The sequence below is a fragment of the Lynx rufus genome, unplaced genomic scaffold (assembly GCF_022079265.1).
Source record: "Lynx rufus isolate CCGP_SWC_20201006 ecotype Redwood Valley unplaced genomic scaffold, mLynRuf1.p SCAF_4, whole genome shotgun sequence".
Lineage (NCBI taxonomy): Eukaryota > Metazoa > Chordata > Mammalia > Carnivora > Felidae > Lynx > Lynx rufus.
Genome location: NW_025814856.1, coordinates 75022501 through 75039970, shown reverse-complemented (window position 1 = coordinate 75039970; position 17470 = coordinate 75022501).

Genomic DNA, 17470 nt, shown 5'->3' with positions numbered 1-17470 from the left:
GTTACTCTTATTTTCATGTCTGGTCATGAAAACTATATCAGAGTTTCGCCCCCCTCCCACCCGCACACACACCCTGATTTCTTTACCCGAAAGTGGTCTACAATATCTGTAGAGGGTGTGTATGTGCTGCCTATGGTCAAGATCACTGGGAAAAAGTGGGCTGGGGCTTGAATGAGGTTAGACAAAGCCCCTCTTCTTTAGGCCTATCCCAACCAGGGTCACCAATGCAAGATACCAAGAAGTTTTGATCCTTAGAGCTTTAATCTCAACTAATGAGATGCTGTTATCAAGGACACTCAGGCTTGGAATCCCTTTCTCCTAGCCATCTGCCAAACCAGGAGCTTCCTCATCATTGGGCTGTCAGGCTGAGATCTATCCACGCAGTCAAGCTCTCTCTTGAATATCCCATTTGCAGGACTCTGAGGCATCTCACTTAACTACTGAAATGCCCTGAGTAGACTCACAATTCATAGGACAGCATATTAACCTATAACTTTATAAGTTAAAATGGTAGGGAAAGAGTAGTACCAGGTGTTCTGTTCCTATTTCAACAGTAACTTTCCACAATGTTCTCTTCTCAGTGTACTCTCCCAAAAGGACAAGTCTTGGAATAATGTTTTAAATTAATCAAACAAGAGGGCTCCCTTTCCCTCCTCCTCCCCCTGCCCCATTTTCTCTTTCTAGTATTTCCCCATTGGCCTAATATCAAGGGAATGGAGGAGAGCGCCAGCCCATCTCTCTGATACCACCCTCTCCCCACCTGACTCCTGACCATCACAGCTTCTCTAGGAGTTGACATTTTCTTCAATGCCCATCATGTGCTGAGCACTGTTCTGGCCCCATGAGCAGCATGAGTGAGGGGTTGCTCAGAATCCTCAAACCCTGGTTCAGTTATAGTGACCCAAAAGTTATCTGGGTTATTCTAGGCACTTCCTTTATGGATGGTGATACACACAACCAGAATTTCAGCAGAGGATGATGGCCTACCAAATGCCTAGCTCTTGGTTGGGCAATCCAGGCTACTTTTTCTATAGGGTGTCATGACCAAATACACACATTACAGCAATCGAGATAACTAAAGAGTAGTTTAACCTTTTCTTGAATCTCTCAAGGAAAATTAACACTCAATAGCACTTCTTTAAAAGTCCTATTCTTGGGGCGCCTGGGTGGCTCAGTCAGTTGGGCGTCCGACTTCAGCTCAGGTCATGATCTTGCGGTCCGTGAGTTCGAGCCCCGCATCAGGCTCTGTGCTGACAGTTCAGAGCCTGGAGCCTGTTTCGGATTCTGTGTCTCCCTCTCTCTGACCCTCCCCCGTTCATGCTCTGTCTCTCTCTGTCTCAAAAATAAATAAACGTTAAAAAAAATTTTTAAAAATAAAAGTCCTGTTCTTTTTTCCTCTTATTCTCACACATCCTATGCCCTTTGAAAGCACTCAGTCTATACACCTCCTTGTCTCAACTCCAAAGTCTTCTTGGGACCTGCCCCCATGCATGCAGGCTTTGGCTTTTGCTCCTTCCCCTTCCCTCCCAACCCCAGTCTGATCTCTTTCCACCCCATCACAAAAGCCTGTGAAGCTGGCTGGCAAAAAACAAAAAACAAAAACAGAAAACAGCATAGGGCAACAAATATAAAGCTTACATTCTAGTGAGGATATACAGAAAATAAATAAATGAGCAGGAAACAAAAACTACCAGATACGGTGTGTTTTTTGATTAATATAGTGCCACAAAAAAAGGAGGAGATGGTAACGTGAAAAGAAGAGCTTGGGGTGGAGGGACCAGGGTCACATGGATTAGGAAGCCGGGAAAGACATTTCTGAAGATGTGTGGACTAAGCAACAAGAGAAAGCTGGTCTTGCAAACATCAGACAGAAATGTTTTCCCAGAAAAGGCAATGGCTAGAGCAACATCCCGAAAGTGAAAATAAGCTTGGCATGATTGTCCTGGTGCAGCAGAGGCAGGGAGGGGTGCCGAAAACTAATTTATGGAACAGCTGCCTATTACCTCCCCCTGAAGCCTGAACACGGCTGAGGTGGAGTCCCCGGAAAAGAGGACTGCAGTAGACCTGCAGACCAACACTCTCTTCCCCACCCTGTAGAGGGACTATCCTACCCAACCCATTGAACTCAGGTGGGGGTCACATGACTAGTTGGGGGCTGATGATGTGTGAAGCTTCCAGGCAAAAGCTTTTAGGGCCAAATTACACGTCATCAAATCCTTTCTCTCTCCCCCCTGCCAGGACACCAACAGTGTTCCAGGAAATGACAGCTCTCTTAGACGGTCCTGGAATGAGGGAGGCAATGATGAAGAGAAATTCCTTGGCCAACCCACTATGGCAGTAATACAAGCAAGAAGTGAACCTTTGTGGCTTGAATCACTGTATTGGGGGGTTATGTTACTACAGCATAATTTTGCCCAGCCTGATACAGAGTCCTTGGGAAATATCCTAAAACTACTCCAGTTCTAAATAAAAGTAGTTATCCACAGGCCCCTGGGTGGCTCAGTTGGTTAAGCGTCTGACTGTTGATTTTGGCTCAGGCCACGATCTCACAGTTCATGGGTTTGAGCCCCGTGTTGGGCTCTGCGCTGAGAGTGTGGAGTCTGCTTGGGATTTTCTCTCTCCCTCTCTCTCTGCTCCTCCCCTACTCTCTCTCCCTCTTTCAAAAATAAATAAGCATTTTTTTAAAAAGTAGTTACCCAACTGGCCTCCCAGAACATCTCCCAATACCCAGCCACGATATCTCTGAGAATTCTCAGGGGCTACTGCATGTGGCTCATTGAGGAGACTACCATGAGTTACTTTCCTTTCTCTCTTCCTCTGTGTCTCCCCCACTCCATTCAAGACTCCCTCTGTCAGAGGGATGCCATTCCTGCCTGCGAACACTGTAGCTCCCTATTTCCACCACCACTTCCCACCAGGGTCTCTGTACTGGCTATTGTTCAGGATTTTGAGACACAGGTGAGAAGACTACCTCTCTTCTTTCTTTGTGTGTTACTCTGTTAGAAGAATCTGAGAACAGCATTACCTGTGTCTTAGAAATTTTAGTGGAGCCGGCTCTTGTGGTTGTTATTTTTTTTTATGTTTATTTATTTATTTGGAGGGAAAGAGAAAGCAGGGAAGGGGGTAGAGAGAGAGAGAATCCCAAGCAGATTCCATGCTATCAGCACAGAGCCCAATGTGGGGCTTGATCTCTCAAACTGTGAAATCATGACCTGAGCCAAAATCAAGAGTCAGGCGCTTAACTGGCTGAGCCACCCAGGCACCCCTCTTGTGGTTGTTATTTGTAGCTTCCCACCCTCCTTGCCCTTCATGGGACTGAGCCAGAAGGCAGAGCCAAGAGCCGGGCAGGAGGCCTGACTCAGATCTGCTCCCCCCTCACAAGGGAAGTTTCATCCCTTCCAGAAGGCTTGTTAGTCCCTCCTACAAATAGTATTCTAGGAAGCCTACTCCGCTAGAGAAGAACCCCCAGAGGGGATGAGAACTCAGGCACCTAAGAGCATAGGCTCCCAAATTTTCCACTATGGGAGCATATGGACCCAAAGACCCAGATGCTGTGCTCTGAAATCCATCACGGTGTTTGCCAAGGCCACACTTCCCTTGGGCGCTCCAGCCAACAACTTAGCACAGCAGCTAATTCCTAGGTAGGCCTCTCCTAGGAGATTCAGGGACCCCCTAAAGAACAGCTTTGGCTCAAGGGCACCCACAGAGCCGAGCTAAACTTTCCTTAGACTGCAAGGAGGTCTAGGACATTTGCATACAACGATCCATCCTTCTCTTCTTCCCACAGGATCAGATTTTCCCTGTGGTCTGACGGCTCCCTCATCTTCAACCAGCTCCTTTCCTGCCTTCTCCCTCACACGATTCCCCCTAGTAAGTCATCCTACTTTTAATCCTGTCTTGACATCTGCTTCTCATCAGAACTCAGACTAATACACCCTGCTACACGACTAAATATTTAGTGACAGAAGTTGAATTATCTATCAGGTAGGGGAAGCATAGCAATGTTGTGAGTTTGAAACTCTCCAACTAATTTAAAAAAAAACCAGCAATCATTATTCTGGAGAAACAAATACTGCAACTGGAAGAAAACCTTTAATAACAGAATAAATGTAGATTAAAACAATAGCAAGATACCCTTTTCCCCTTTCAAATTGGCAAAAATGAAAAAATATATATGTATATATCATTCAGCTATGAATACAGGTGACTCTCCAAGGCCACTGCCCTTCACACAGAGACTCAAAAATCCAGGCATCATCATCTGGAACATAAAGCCTCAAAAAACAGCAGAAAAGAAAGAGAAAGCTGGAGGTTTTCACATCAGCAATTAAATGCTTTGGCTGGAAAATTACACAAGTCACTTCTATTCACAGTGCATTAGCCAGAATCAGTCACACGGACCCACCTACCTATAGGGAGGGAAATATCCATCTGTGTGCCCTAAAAGAAGAGAACTAGACCTGAGTGAGCATTAGACAACCCTATTAGAATATTTAGATTGTATTTTATGTAATGGTTTAAAGAAATTGCTTTTTCCCCAACTAAAATGTTCGTCCTTGATCTATACAATGGTCTTTATAATTTCTTCCTGATACTTTTATTCAGCCTCTTAGAATAGCATTTTTTTAAATTTTGATAAAGAGAGACAGTATAAGAAGGGGAAGAGCAGAGAGAGAGGGAGAGAGAAAATCCTAAGCAGGCTCTGGGGTGTCAGTGCAGAGTCCTACGTGGGGCGTGATCTCACAAACCGTGAGATTGTGACCTGAGCCAAAATCAAGAGTCAGACGCTTAACCAGCTGAGCCACCCAGGTGCCTTAGAATAGCATTTTATAGCAAAGATCCAAGTTTCCAGGATTTTGGAATAGCTACTCATCTTCTGAATTGATGGAGATACATCAAAATTTAAGTCATTCTAAGCTTGAAACGGTAAAGAGACAACAGTGACTGTCACTGTTAATGTATGTTTTGGGTATTTTGGCTCTTTTAAACATGGAAATTAGCCCTCACTCCTGTGCTCCCCCAGAATCATCTAGGAACAACCAGAGGAAAACCACAGGATTAAAAGCCTAAACCAGGAAGGGCAGGATCACCCACTGAATATCTGTAGGTCTTCTTGCTGTAGAATCCAACTAAGAGCTAAAGGCATTTTGATGGTCAGGCAAGTGTAGTAAGTGGTCAATTAAGCAACGTAACTAGGTCTCTATTCTCCTGATTTTGACTAGAACCTTTAGTATGCCGATAGACGTTATGAATTTCATAATGAGAACATTCTATGGAGCGTTTGTCACACTTCCTTGATCTTGGAAAAGTCTTGACATATTGAGAAATCCTAACGTTTGGCATAACACGGCTGAGGAAAGCTGGCCCTGAAGAGAGTACTGTGGGACGCTGGTTCTCCTCCATAGTCTTCCCCCACATGGCCTCAGTGGCGTCGTTAGCAGCATCACAGGCTATGAGCTAAAAGCCCACACAGGTTTTGTGATGGTAAATTGTCCTCCATGCTTCAGTTTTTCCTAGGTACCTGGCAAGCACCTCTCTCCCCTCAGTTCCCAGCTGATTCGCCCAGGCTGGACCACATCCACGTCCACATAGGGATCACTGAGCTGACTTGTTCCACTCCACGCCACTAATTCCGAAGGAGCTGACGTGTGCTAGATGGTGCGTGTCTCTGGGCTGAGTCCCAGCCACGTCAATGACAGTCTCCTCAAAGCGAAACTCTCAGAGCTGATCTTGGATCAATGTTGCAAGATCACTTAACATCAGGCTGAAGGTTAAAAGTAGGGTGTGCCCGTGGATAAATGGGCCATTTATGATATCAATTCACAAAGAGATTCAAACATCCCAAACTTCAGATCCATACCCAAAGCCCACACACTACTCAGGTATCTATCACTCTCAGCCAGCTGATCATCTATTTCCATGGCAACAGTTTGGCAAACCTGGAGCAGTGCTGACAAGGAGCCATTGTCAGAGAGGTGACTCCTACAGAGAATACGTCTTTGAGAGAGCTGGACTTACCAGAACCCGAAGCTTCTCCAGAGAGTTTACAGTCTCTATTAACCACCACCTGTTTGCCTTCCAATCACTATCACTAAACAAATAAATTTGCCAGGACACGATACATATTTTTAAATTCGAATATAAATACCAGGCTACATCCTTCATCTGTGTGCTTATCTAGGTTATAATCTTGTGTAAAGAGGATGCAGGCGTGGAGACCAGAGTCCTCATCGCTAACTTGGAAAGCTGGCCACCCCTCGGCACCCCCGTTTCCTACTCTACAAAGCTGAGGGCCTCGCAAGCACTCCGGCCGCCTCACAGGGGCCACACATAAGAAGCACACCCATGTTTCACAAGTGTGTATGTGATTCCCCGGCCCCCAGGAGCTGTTCCAAACACAACGTTTTTATTTGTTTATAAAGCTTTACGAATGGGGGGAGACAATGCAGGTTAAATGGAAGGAAGATGCACGAAGTTTCTCTCTTCTACCTCTTATCCTACCCAGAAAAAAAAAAAAAAAACCCATATGAAATTGCTAGCCTAACACAGAGTTGGAGCCATGTGCCCCTGCAAAGGCAGCTGGTGTGTGTAAAGTCATTTCTTAATGACACGGATCTAGCAGAGGGTGCCACAGTGGGGTGAGGGCCTGGAGAGTCTTACCTTCTGGCTGCTGTAGGAGCTGCAGAAAAGAATTGGTAATCTCCAAAAAGAAAGAAAAAGTTATAAAAATAAAGTTACCGTTGCAAGAGGGCCGAATGAAACATCTTAGGTAAACGGGCCTTTGAGTCTGGACAACAAGGACATGTCCGAGAGGAATGACCAACTCCACAATGCTACGCAGACCTGCTCCCCAACACGCAGGATTGCTATTACCCTCCTGCCCGCCCCCGCCACACACACACACACACACACACGTGCACACACTCACTTGTGCTCACACTCATACACACATGCTTGCTCACACTCATGTTCACTTAGCCTCATACTCGCACACATTTGCTCGTACTCACACATCCAAACACACACGTACTCACTCACTCCCGCATCCCACCCCTGCTTCCAACAGACCTGAGCAGGACAGACATCACACCAAGCCACGTTCAAAATAGTTTCAAAACCAAGTTCCAGACTCTTCCCTTGGAGTCGCTTGACATGGCTACATAAAACATCTTCTGTGCTATGGAAGTGCCTGGAGAGACCAGAGCCTTCACATTTGGGCAATAGGTACAGTGTCAGATAAAACAACAACAACAATCCAGATGGTTCAGCTAATAGAGTCACAGCAGTAAGCCCTATATCCTACCAGGGGCACCACGGTTACCAAGAGAGAAGTAACAGCCTCAGGGTGAAGCAAGGCTCTGGCTGTTTTCCACTAGGAAAACCTCCGTGGAGCTGAATGTTCTTCACTTCAGAAAATTGCTCAACAAAACAAGTGAAGATGGGAGAGGAACAGAGGTGGGGAAGGGGAGCTGTTGGCCACAGAAAGGGTTAGAAAATCATCAAAGACAGCTGACACACAGAGGTAGAGACACGGAAGCCATTTATCTGCCTAGTAAGGAGGGACACCCATTACCCATCCATACCCAGTACTGCTGGAGGATGTGCCAACATTTTCTAGAGTTACAAAAGTAAAATTTCTGTAACTTTCATACTGTCTATCACGGCGGAAACTGGAAAGCTTGTGTGACGTCATACATCTTCACTTACTTTTTTTTTTTTTTTAACGTTTATTTATTTTTGAGACAGAGAGAGACAGAGCATGAATGGGGGAGGGGGAGAGAGAGAGGGAGACACAGAATCAGAAGTAGGCTCCAGGCTCTGAGCCATCAGCCCAGAGCCTGACGCGGGGCTCAAACTCACGGACCGCGAGATCGTGACCTGGGCTGAAGTCGGACGTCTAACCGACTGAGCCACCCAGCCGCCCCTTCACTTACTTTTTAATTGAGGTATAGTTATAATAGGAAGTTAATTCACAAGTAGTATAGATGGGACAGGATTCTCAAAAGGAGGAACAGGAATTAATAGTTAAGTCTCTCTTGCCACAGAGGTGTGAATGAATAGTGATGCATGCATCTTGCATGCCGACGTCACGCCTCACTTTACATTATTTTCCCTACCCTCGTTTCCTAAGCCCTGATCCTAATGGCTTTTCTAACACTGTATTTTGTGTTTATTGTTGCTGGCCACATTTAAATTATTCTTAAAGGCTTGAACCATATTGCCTATACTTATTTGTGGCTTAAAACAGAATGCTCAATCCCTTCTGGTTAACCTTGGTTATATTCCAGAAGGGTACGGTGAGTGTCCATTCATGACACCACTAAGTCTGCTGCCAGAGGAAATATGACAGTGTTTCTCAAAGGACAGGTCCTGGACCAGCAGCCTGGGCGTCACCTGAGAACTTAACACAGATGCAAATTCTCAGCTGCCCCCTGCCCAGACCTAGTTCTTTGGTTTTCTATCTCTGCATAACAAATTACCACCAATGAAGCAGTTTCAAACCACACATGTGTGTTATCTCAGTTTTTTGTGGATTAGGAGGTAGGGTTACCTGGGTCCCCCGGTTCAGGGTCTCACCAGGCTAAAATCGAGGTGTTGTGAGGGGCTGTGATCTTACCTGAAGCTTGGAGTCCTTTTCCAAGTTCACTGATTGTTGGGAAGATTCAGTTCCTTGCCTTCTTGCTGGCCATCAGCTGGGGGCCATTCCAACTCGTAGAAGCTGTCTGCTATTCCCTGCCAGGCAGCCTTTTCCAGACACAGCAGTTTGCCTCCTCAAGGCAGCAGGAGATCTCCCTAGCTTTGAATCTCTCCAGTCTGCTGAGACAAGGTCATGGATAAGGTAATATCATGATGAGTGTCTCACCACCTTTGCCATATAACATAACCTAGTCAAGGGAGTGACATCTCACTATACTCACAGGCCCTGCCTAGACTGAAGGGCAGGGGTTTACACATGGGGTGCAAGCTGGAGGGCCCTCTCAGAACTCTACCTGCCTCACCATGGAATCAGAATCACCAATCTGAGATCCCAGATGGTTTCCCCATGCCTCCCCACTCTTCAGCATAAATTGAGAAATTTAAGGATTTGTGTCAAATGAATGCCTATTTAGTCCTTCAAAAGAAGCTTTCCTCCACGAAAATATTCAGCTACCTTGAGTTTCTCAGGTACATCCCACTCTACGTGGGAAATCAGACTCTTCATCCTGATGGCTGAAAGACCAGATCAATCAAGGGGTTAATTATACAGATCACTTTCCTGGCTCCTGTAGGCATAAAGGTTATAGATGGCCCCATATTTATGTAGCCATTGTTAAAAATTCAACGGCAGCATTTATTTCAATGAACTCCTTTGGCTATGTGTTCAACAAATGAACTAAGGGACTACATAAAACATTATCCTTATTAGTTCAAATTTTCTGACTCCTTAAAAGCTTCCCGTGACTGAAGGAAAAATGCATCTGTCATACATCCCCTGCGATTACAAATACACTCATTAAAATACAAATAGCACAATAGGGCACCTGGGTGGCTCGGTTGGTTAAGCGTCCAACTCTTTTTCTTTTTTAATTTTTGTTCATTTTTGAAAGACAGAGTATGAGTGGAGGAGGAGCAGAGAGAGAGGGAAACACAGAATCCAAAGCAGGCTCCAGGCTGTGAGCTGTCAGCACAGAGCCCAACGCGGGGCTTGAACCCACGAACTCTGAGATCATGACCAGAGCCAAAGTCGGACGCTTAACCGACTGAGCCACCCAGGCGCCCCAAGCATCCAACTCTTGATTTCGGCTCAGGTCATGATCTCACAGTTTACGGATTCCAGCGCCACGTCGGGCTCTGTGCTGACAGCTCAGAACTTGGAGCCTGCTTCGGATTCTGTGTCTCCCTCTCTCTCTGCCCCTCCCCGCTCATGCTCTGTCTCTCTCTCCCTCTCCAAAATAGATAAAACATTAAAACAAAATATGAACAGGGTGACAGTAAGTGAGCACTGGTGTTTGCACACACAGGCGCATTGAATATGGAGATTTTTTTAAAGATTTTTTTAATGTTTATTTATTTATATTTAGAGAGAGAGAGAGAGAGAGGCAAGCAGGGGAGGGGCAGAGAGACAGGGAGAGAGAGAATCCCAAGCAGGCTCCATGCACTGTCAGCACAGAGCCTGATGTGGGGCTCGATCTCACCAAATGTGAGATCAAGACCTGAGCTGAAACCAAGAGTCAGATGCTTAATGACTGAGCCACCCCAGGCGCCCCGAATGTGGACACTTTTTTAATAACACATTATGTTTAAGACTTTACAGGTTTTTTTTTTAAATGTTTATTTATTTATTCTGAGGAAGAGAGAGAGAGTGAGCAGGGGAGGGGCAGAGAGAGAGGGAGAGAATCCCAAGTAGGCTCTGCACTGACAGCACGGAGCCTGATGCTGGGCCTGAACCCACCAACTGTGAGATCATGACCTGAGCCAAAACCAAGAGTCGGACCCTTAAACTACTGAGCCACCCAGGCGCCCTAAGACTTTATAGTTATTAACAGACCCGGATGGTGTATACAAACTATCAAAATGCCCCTTAGATGGTAATCAATGTCTTAAACGTTTTCTGAGAACCTTCTAATCCTGAGCGCACACTGCTGCTGGGCACTGTCTGCGGAGAGGAGCTGGGGCCTCTGCCCTTTTGGAGTCCGAGTGGACAGGAAGGAGGCTGATGTTCCTTGGAGTCGTCGATAAGTCGCTGCCCAATTTCCAGCCCCAAATTTCGTCCCAGACCCAGGTGGTTTCGTAGTACAACACTAATCCACATTAGTTTCATACTAATTCATATTCGATGCCACATCTTTCCCACAATCTCCTCAGGGAAGAGAGCTCAGAGTTTACTGACAGACAAAGAAGTCATCTCTGAAAGGAGAATAAAAGATGCTCTTTTCAACACCGTCTGCAGTGGCTTCGCCCAGACACCACACAAGCCTGGGTGGCAGCATCTTTCCCAGCTGACCGGGTGGCGTGCCTGTGCCCACGCCATGATTATTGAGCCGCGTGCACTTAGAGAAGGTGGCTGGTGGTACCCACCTCTGGAGAACGCACACAGGGTGCTGTCACTGCCCTGTCGCCTGGTATAATGGCATCTCTTTGTAATCACCAGATAGTAAGTTGTGTCAACAGAAGCCATTGTGCAAAAGAGTGAAAGGGCTCACTCTACTAAAAATAACAGCCTGAGGCATCACCAGGAGAGAAGTGTCTCTGCCTATTGTCCCGATGGTTAGGATAGGGTCCCTCCTCCCCTCCCCTAGCCCCCCCCCCCCGTCCTACTGTTTGCCCTCGAAAATTCACTCTGAGAGGAGACCCACAGGCTCCTGTCTATAAGGCCTGGAGAGACGGGGACTCTTGTGGGGAGCAGAAGCACCGAACAACACCAGCCCCAGTGAGGTGGGGTTACACGAGCCAAACAGAGAATGGAACATCTTCCTCTTTATCAGAAAGGGAAGTACCAGTACGGACTAGGGAAGGGGAATCCTTACACTCATTTTGTCCATGAGATATCGATACCCACAGAGATTGCACCACAGCAAATCATTCGTGCCAAGAATCATACTTTGGTTTCCAAATACTGAGTTCATTTTTCTTTTTTTTTCTTTAAGTACATTTATTTATTTTGACAGAGAGAGACTACGAGCAAGAGAGGGGGAGAAAAAGAGAATCCCAAGCAGGCTCTGCATGGTCAGTGCGGAGCCCAACGCGGGGCTCCAACTCACGAACCATGAGATCATGACTGGATCTGAAATCAAGAGGCAGATGCTTAACCAACTGAGTCACCCAGGTGCCCCCTCAGTTTGTTTTTCTATATGATTTTCCCATCTTAAATCTTATCATAGTAACTAAACTTAGTGTGGTAATCATTTTGTTATACATGCATATATCAAATCATTGTGTTGTACACCTTAAGCTTATACAATGCCATCTGTTAATTAAACTAATGGGGCGGAACTCTCTTAGACTTCAGCGTACCTGAGCACATGTTTATAGAATCCTTTTGAGGCCTTGAGTGAAAGATACCACAGAAGTGTGAAGTAATATATGTTTTCCTATAGGAGCACCTGGGTGGCTTAGTTGAGCATCCGACTTCAGCTCAGGTCATGGTCTCACGGTTCATGAGTTCAAGTCCCACATGGGGCTCGCTGCTGTCAGCACGGAGCCCACTTTGGATCCTCTCTGCCACTCCCTTGCTCATGCTCTCTCTTTCTCTCTCAAATATACATAAAACATTTTTTAAAAATATGTTTTCCTATAGAATCATTGGTTGTCATTAGGAAGAGAAGTTTATCTTAATCCTATTTCTTACCTTAGAATCAACTCCTGAAAAAGTTAATAATATTCCTTCTCTGGTCCTACTGCTTCCAGAGGCTGAATTCAATTAGCAGCAAAATGTCTAAATCATGGTTCCAAAGAATGCTGAGATAAATGGAACCAATACAGAAGATCCAGGAGAAAACGCTGTTCTTTGTTGGCCAAGGAATGAGCTGCTGTCGGGGTTATACTAAGCAAAAAAATTAAAATTAAATTAAAGGGGCACCTGGGTGGCTCAGTTTGTTAAGCGTCGGACTCCGGCTCAGGTCATGATCTCACAGCTCGTGAGTTCGAGCCCTGCGTCGGGCTCTCTGCTGACAGCTCAGAGCCTGGAGCTTCCTTCCTCTCTCTCTGCCCCTCCCACACTTGTGTGTGCTCTCTCACTCTCTCTCTCTCTGTCTCTCTCTCTCAAAAATAAATAAACATTTTTAAAAATTGAAAAAATAAAATTAAGTTAAAGATGCCGAGACAGGGCATCCCTTCCCACCACCTTCCCCTCTCCCTTGTCTCACAGAGGACCTTGAAACAAGGAGGAAGTGTGGTAGGGAGAGAAGAATAAGTCATTTCAAGTCAACAACTCTGCTCCTGGTGCTACTGTATTCAGGGTTCACCCCATGTGGGAGGTTCGATGCTCAGCCTCCCTCCTGAGAGCCAGAGAATAGCCTGAGCAGAAAATGACAGCATCTGCACACCGTATGTGGATACCAGGCCAGATAGGGCCAGACAAGCTGGTGAATTACTTGGTTCAAAAGTAATGTGCAAAGTAATGTCCCTTGGTGACACGCACATTCCTTTAAGGAAGTGCCTGCCCATGACCACGCCGCAAGGATGCACGTCAACCAAGCCATCAGCAACATGTTTCTCTCTGGGTCTGCGCTTTTTGTGGACTAGACTTCAGAAAAGACAGCACTGATGGTGGAGATGTCAGATTTCCCTCCTTCCCCATCTCACCCCCAAAGTCACTTCCCACAGACCCTCCAGGACCTCCCAGGGCACCTTCTTTCTGTGCACCTGACTCCTTCCAGAATATTTGTCATTCTTTAACCTGGTAGCCTCTGTTTTTCAGGCTGCTGTCATTTCCATTTCCTTGTAGCACAGCTTTTTTACTTCACCGCCTGCTCTTCTCCTTTCTGGCCCCTCAAAAGCTCAATGGAAGGCACTTATTCCCATTTTTAAATCTACAGTCTCTGTTCTGAGATTTTATTTTCCTGGTAACGGCCCTAGCAAAAAACACTTCTGAGCACGTTGGGGACTCCTAGGAAAGGAGGGTTGCATGAAATAATAAAGCCCGAGCTGGTGGGAATTCTGATCCCGGTCACCCTGCCATGTGTGGGCACGGAGAGATGAAACTGCTTTTGCCTAGTCTGCTCCCGGGGGAAGGAGTTTCAGGGGACCTTATCTTCTTCTCTTGCTACCCTTGCCCAATCAACATTCCTGGGTACCTCCAATGGTGACAGCAGGACTGAAGCCACTCCAAAAAGCAATTTCATGTGAGATTTGTTTTCATTTTCCTTTAGAAAAACTGTGAATATTTTTTGCCACTGGAGACCTCAGGAAAGCTACCATGTGCTCCGTAGCTTTAGGGAGCGTCAACTCTCCACGGAAGGGACCTAGACAATGTGATGGGGGGCAATCCTTAGCGTCAGCTGGTAACGGGACACAGTAGGGGCAACGCTTGCCCTTCTTTCCATTAACCCACCGGTTAAACGAAGAGCATGGCCCTGGTCTCAGTCCCAGGTAAGAGCGCGGAGTAGTTCCAAGTTCAGTCCTCTAGCGCCACCTGGTGTTAACTTCTCTAATCACTCTTTATCCAATTCAACGAAAAATCCCTTTATAAATTTCTTTTTAAAAGTGCTAACTTCACAAAAGTCTGATGAACACAGCGCCAAGTTCATGTGTGTGGGTAATGCTCAGAGGAAAGGACGTTAGCATTGCTGTTCACTTGGTGACTCAACAGGGCATGGCACCCGTAACCACTAGAGCAAGCTTGTTTTTCTTGTCATGGCTGTTATACCAAAAGAACTCAAAAGATGTGGGTTTAAGAGAATTTGTAGTGTCTATGATATAGTAGCTCCTGAAAATTATCAATGAATTGCCTTTTATGAGCCACAAATAACAGTTACTTGAAAATCTAACAAATACAGTTTTATCATTAAAGAGATGGTGACTTGAGTAAGTAAAATCCTAAAGGCAAGCTTTCCCTAATTGAATTTTATCCCTAACAAAAGGTCTTTCAAAATATCAAGTTTGTTTCTTTCCTCAGTTGAGAATACCCCTGTAAAATAGGGATGTTAGTAGCCATCCTTCCCTGAGAAAAGACAATAAAGAAGCTCTGATAGTTTCAGAATTACCTCAGGGCCTTGATGTTATCAGTCTGAAAATAAAACATAAACACCTACTCCAAACTCAGGGTGTACCTTCAAGCTGATATACGGGTTTTATCATTGTACGTTTTCCTAAAATTGAGCGCATGCATGGCAAAACGCATATATTAAAGCCAGACTGCATTACACATGCAAATTTACTTTATAAGTGACTACATGTTTGCAAACTCTTGCATTTAACCCGCCCCCAAGGACTCAAGGTCTGAAAGAAATTAATGAGGGCTCTGTCTATTTCATAATGAGAAATACATCATCTGAAAAAAAGTCCTCCAGGGGTATATTGTTCTGTACTGGAGGGGGCAAGCTAAGAAGTAATCGTCTAAACAAGAATGAATGTAATCCAAACAACTTTGGAGCACTTCCTGCCTGCCAGCACTGTTCTCGGTGTTTAACATGTGTCTCCCACGTAATCTTCCCCCAAACCTGATGAGATGGATTCTTGTGATTCTTTGTCACAAATTAGCTCTTACACAATTGATGATAGAGAGTGGGGTTTGTAACACATGATGCCAGCCCACGCCTGATTCTTCCCAGCACGCCAATACCTTAAAGTGATCAGAGACAAACATTCTCACAGTCAAAGAGGAGGCTTAGCAATAAATAGAGACTTTGAAAAAAAGGGGAGGAAGTATCAAACTGCCATTCTTTACTGCAAGTGAAGCCTGGTTTCCAGGCTTCAGAACCACTAGGTTTTCCACCATGTTGATCCGTTTGGGAATCATGCTAGTACTTTCATTATGATTGGTACTCTTTCATTAGCACTTTGATTACAGAATCCCGTAGGTTTTATTTGGGATGCCCATCAGCCCTGTTACTTTTAGTGCATGATTTTGCAAAACGTGGGTTTTTTAGGAATGCGTGAATGGCATACATCATCATTCCCATTTTACAGCTAAGAGAACTGAGGCATCAAGCATTGAACTAACAGTCTTTCCAAAATCACACAGCAATTACACGATGAAGCCACAGTTGACACCCACTTTGACTGCAGATTCTTATTTTCTAGCCCCTAAATGTGAAATTTTGAATGAATATTAACATATGTGGTAGTTTTTAAATATGTCCACAGGTTCGTTTATTCTCCTCTCTTCAAAAGGTAGAACGTGGTCCCCACTGCTCCCTTGAGTGTGGGCCGGACTTCACTCGTTCTACCCAATAAAATATGGCAGAAGGGGGGTGTGCGGCTACCTGGAAGACAGTGTGCTTGGACTACGTTAAAGTTCAAAGTTTTCTTGCTGTAACCAATACCATTAAGAATGTGAATAGGATATATGAGGACTTTAAGAGACAAAACAGATGAACGTAAGGGAAGGGAAGCAAAAAGAATATAAAAACGGGGGGGGGGACAAAACATAAGAGACTCTTAAACATGGAGAACGAACAGAGGGTTGCTGGAAGGGTGGTAGGAGCGGGGGTGGGCTAAATGGGTAAGGGGCATTAGGAATCTACTCCTGAAATCACTGTTGCATGATATGCCAACTAACTAGGATGTAGATTTAAAAATTAACTAATTAATTTAAAAAATAAAAAATAAATTTTATCCATTTAAAAAAAGAGAATGTGAACAGGATAAAATATTTGCAATTCATATATCTGATAAGGAACTTGTATCCAAGATATATAATTATTAAAAAAAAATTCATACAACTCAATAACAAAAAGAACAGGCCAAATTTATAAATGCGCAAAGAATTTGAGGATACATTTCTCAAGAGAAATGGCCCGTACACACATTAAAAGTTAGTTGTTTAACGTCATTAATCGTGAGAGAAATGTAAATCAAAACCACTGGTTCATGCCCATAGGATGGCTATACTGAAAACCACAGCTCATAAGTATTGGTCAAGGGTATGAAAAATTGGAACCCTCATACACTGCTTATGGGAATATAAAATGGTGCAGCCACTTTGGAAAACAGGCAGTTCCCCAAAATGTTAAACATAGAGTTACCATATGACCCAGCAATTCCTCCCCCATATATATACCCAAGAGAAGTGAAAATAAATGTCTGCAACAAAAAGATGTACATAAATGTTCCCAGCAGCATAAGCCTTTTAGCCCCAAAGTACAAACAACCCAATGTCCATCATCTGATGCATGGATAAACCAAAAGTTATGCATTTAATGAATATTATTCAGCAGTAAAAAGAAAATACTTATCAGAGGAGGACTAAATAAAGGAAAAGTTCTGCAAAATCCAAGGGAAGAGGGCTCCAGAGACATTGGGTTTTGTATTGCCTAAGCCAACTGGGGCTTCTTTGTCGCGGATCTGGAATAATGGATGTAAAAGGCAGCACTACCCTCTGACCAGGGAAACCGAGTCACAGGCCTCACTCGCTTGGTGTCAGATGAGTTCCAAGACAAGGAACTAACTTCGCCCTTGCAGAACTGGGAGTCTGTGAGCTCTCCCTGGACCAAAGTGGCTACTGTTCTGACACGGGCATCCTTCACTGGGGCCACTCTCTGAGCACAGGGTCTGACACTGACCCAGAGGAAGGGATGTCTCCAGAGGGGAAAAAATCCAGATGTGGTTTCAGCCTGTCCAGTCATGAGAATTCAGCCCTTACCTTGACTGATTCTGACAACAAAAATAAGTCAGATATGGGGTACCTGGGTGGTTCAGTCAGCTAAGCATCCAACACTTGATTTCGACTCAGGTCATGATCTCACAGTTTGTGGGATGGAGTCTGACATCAGGCTCTGCACTGATAGCACAGAGCCTCATTGGGATTCTCTCTCTCTCTCTCTCTCTC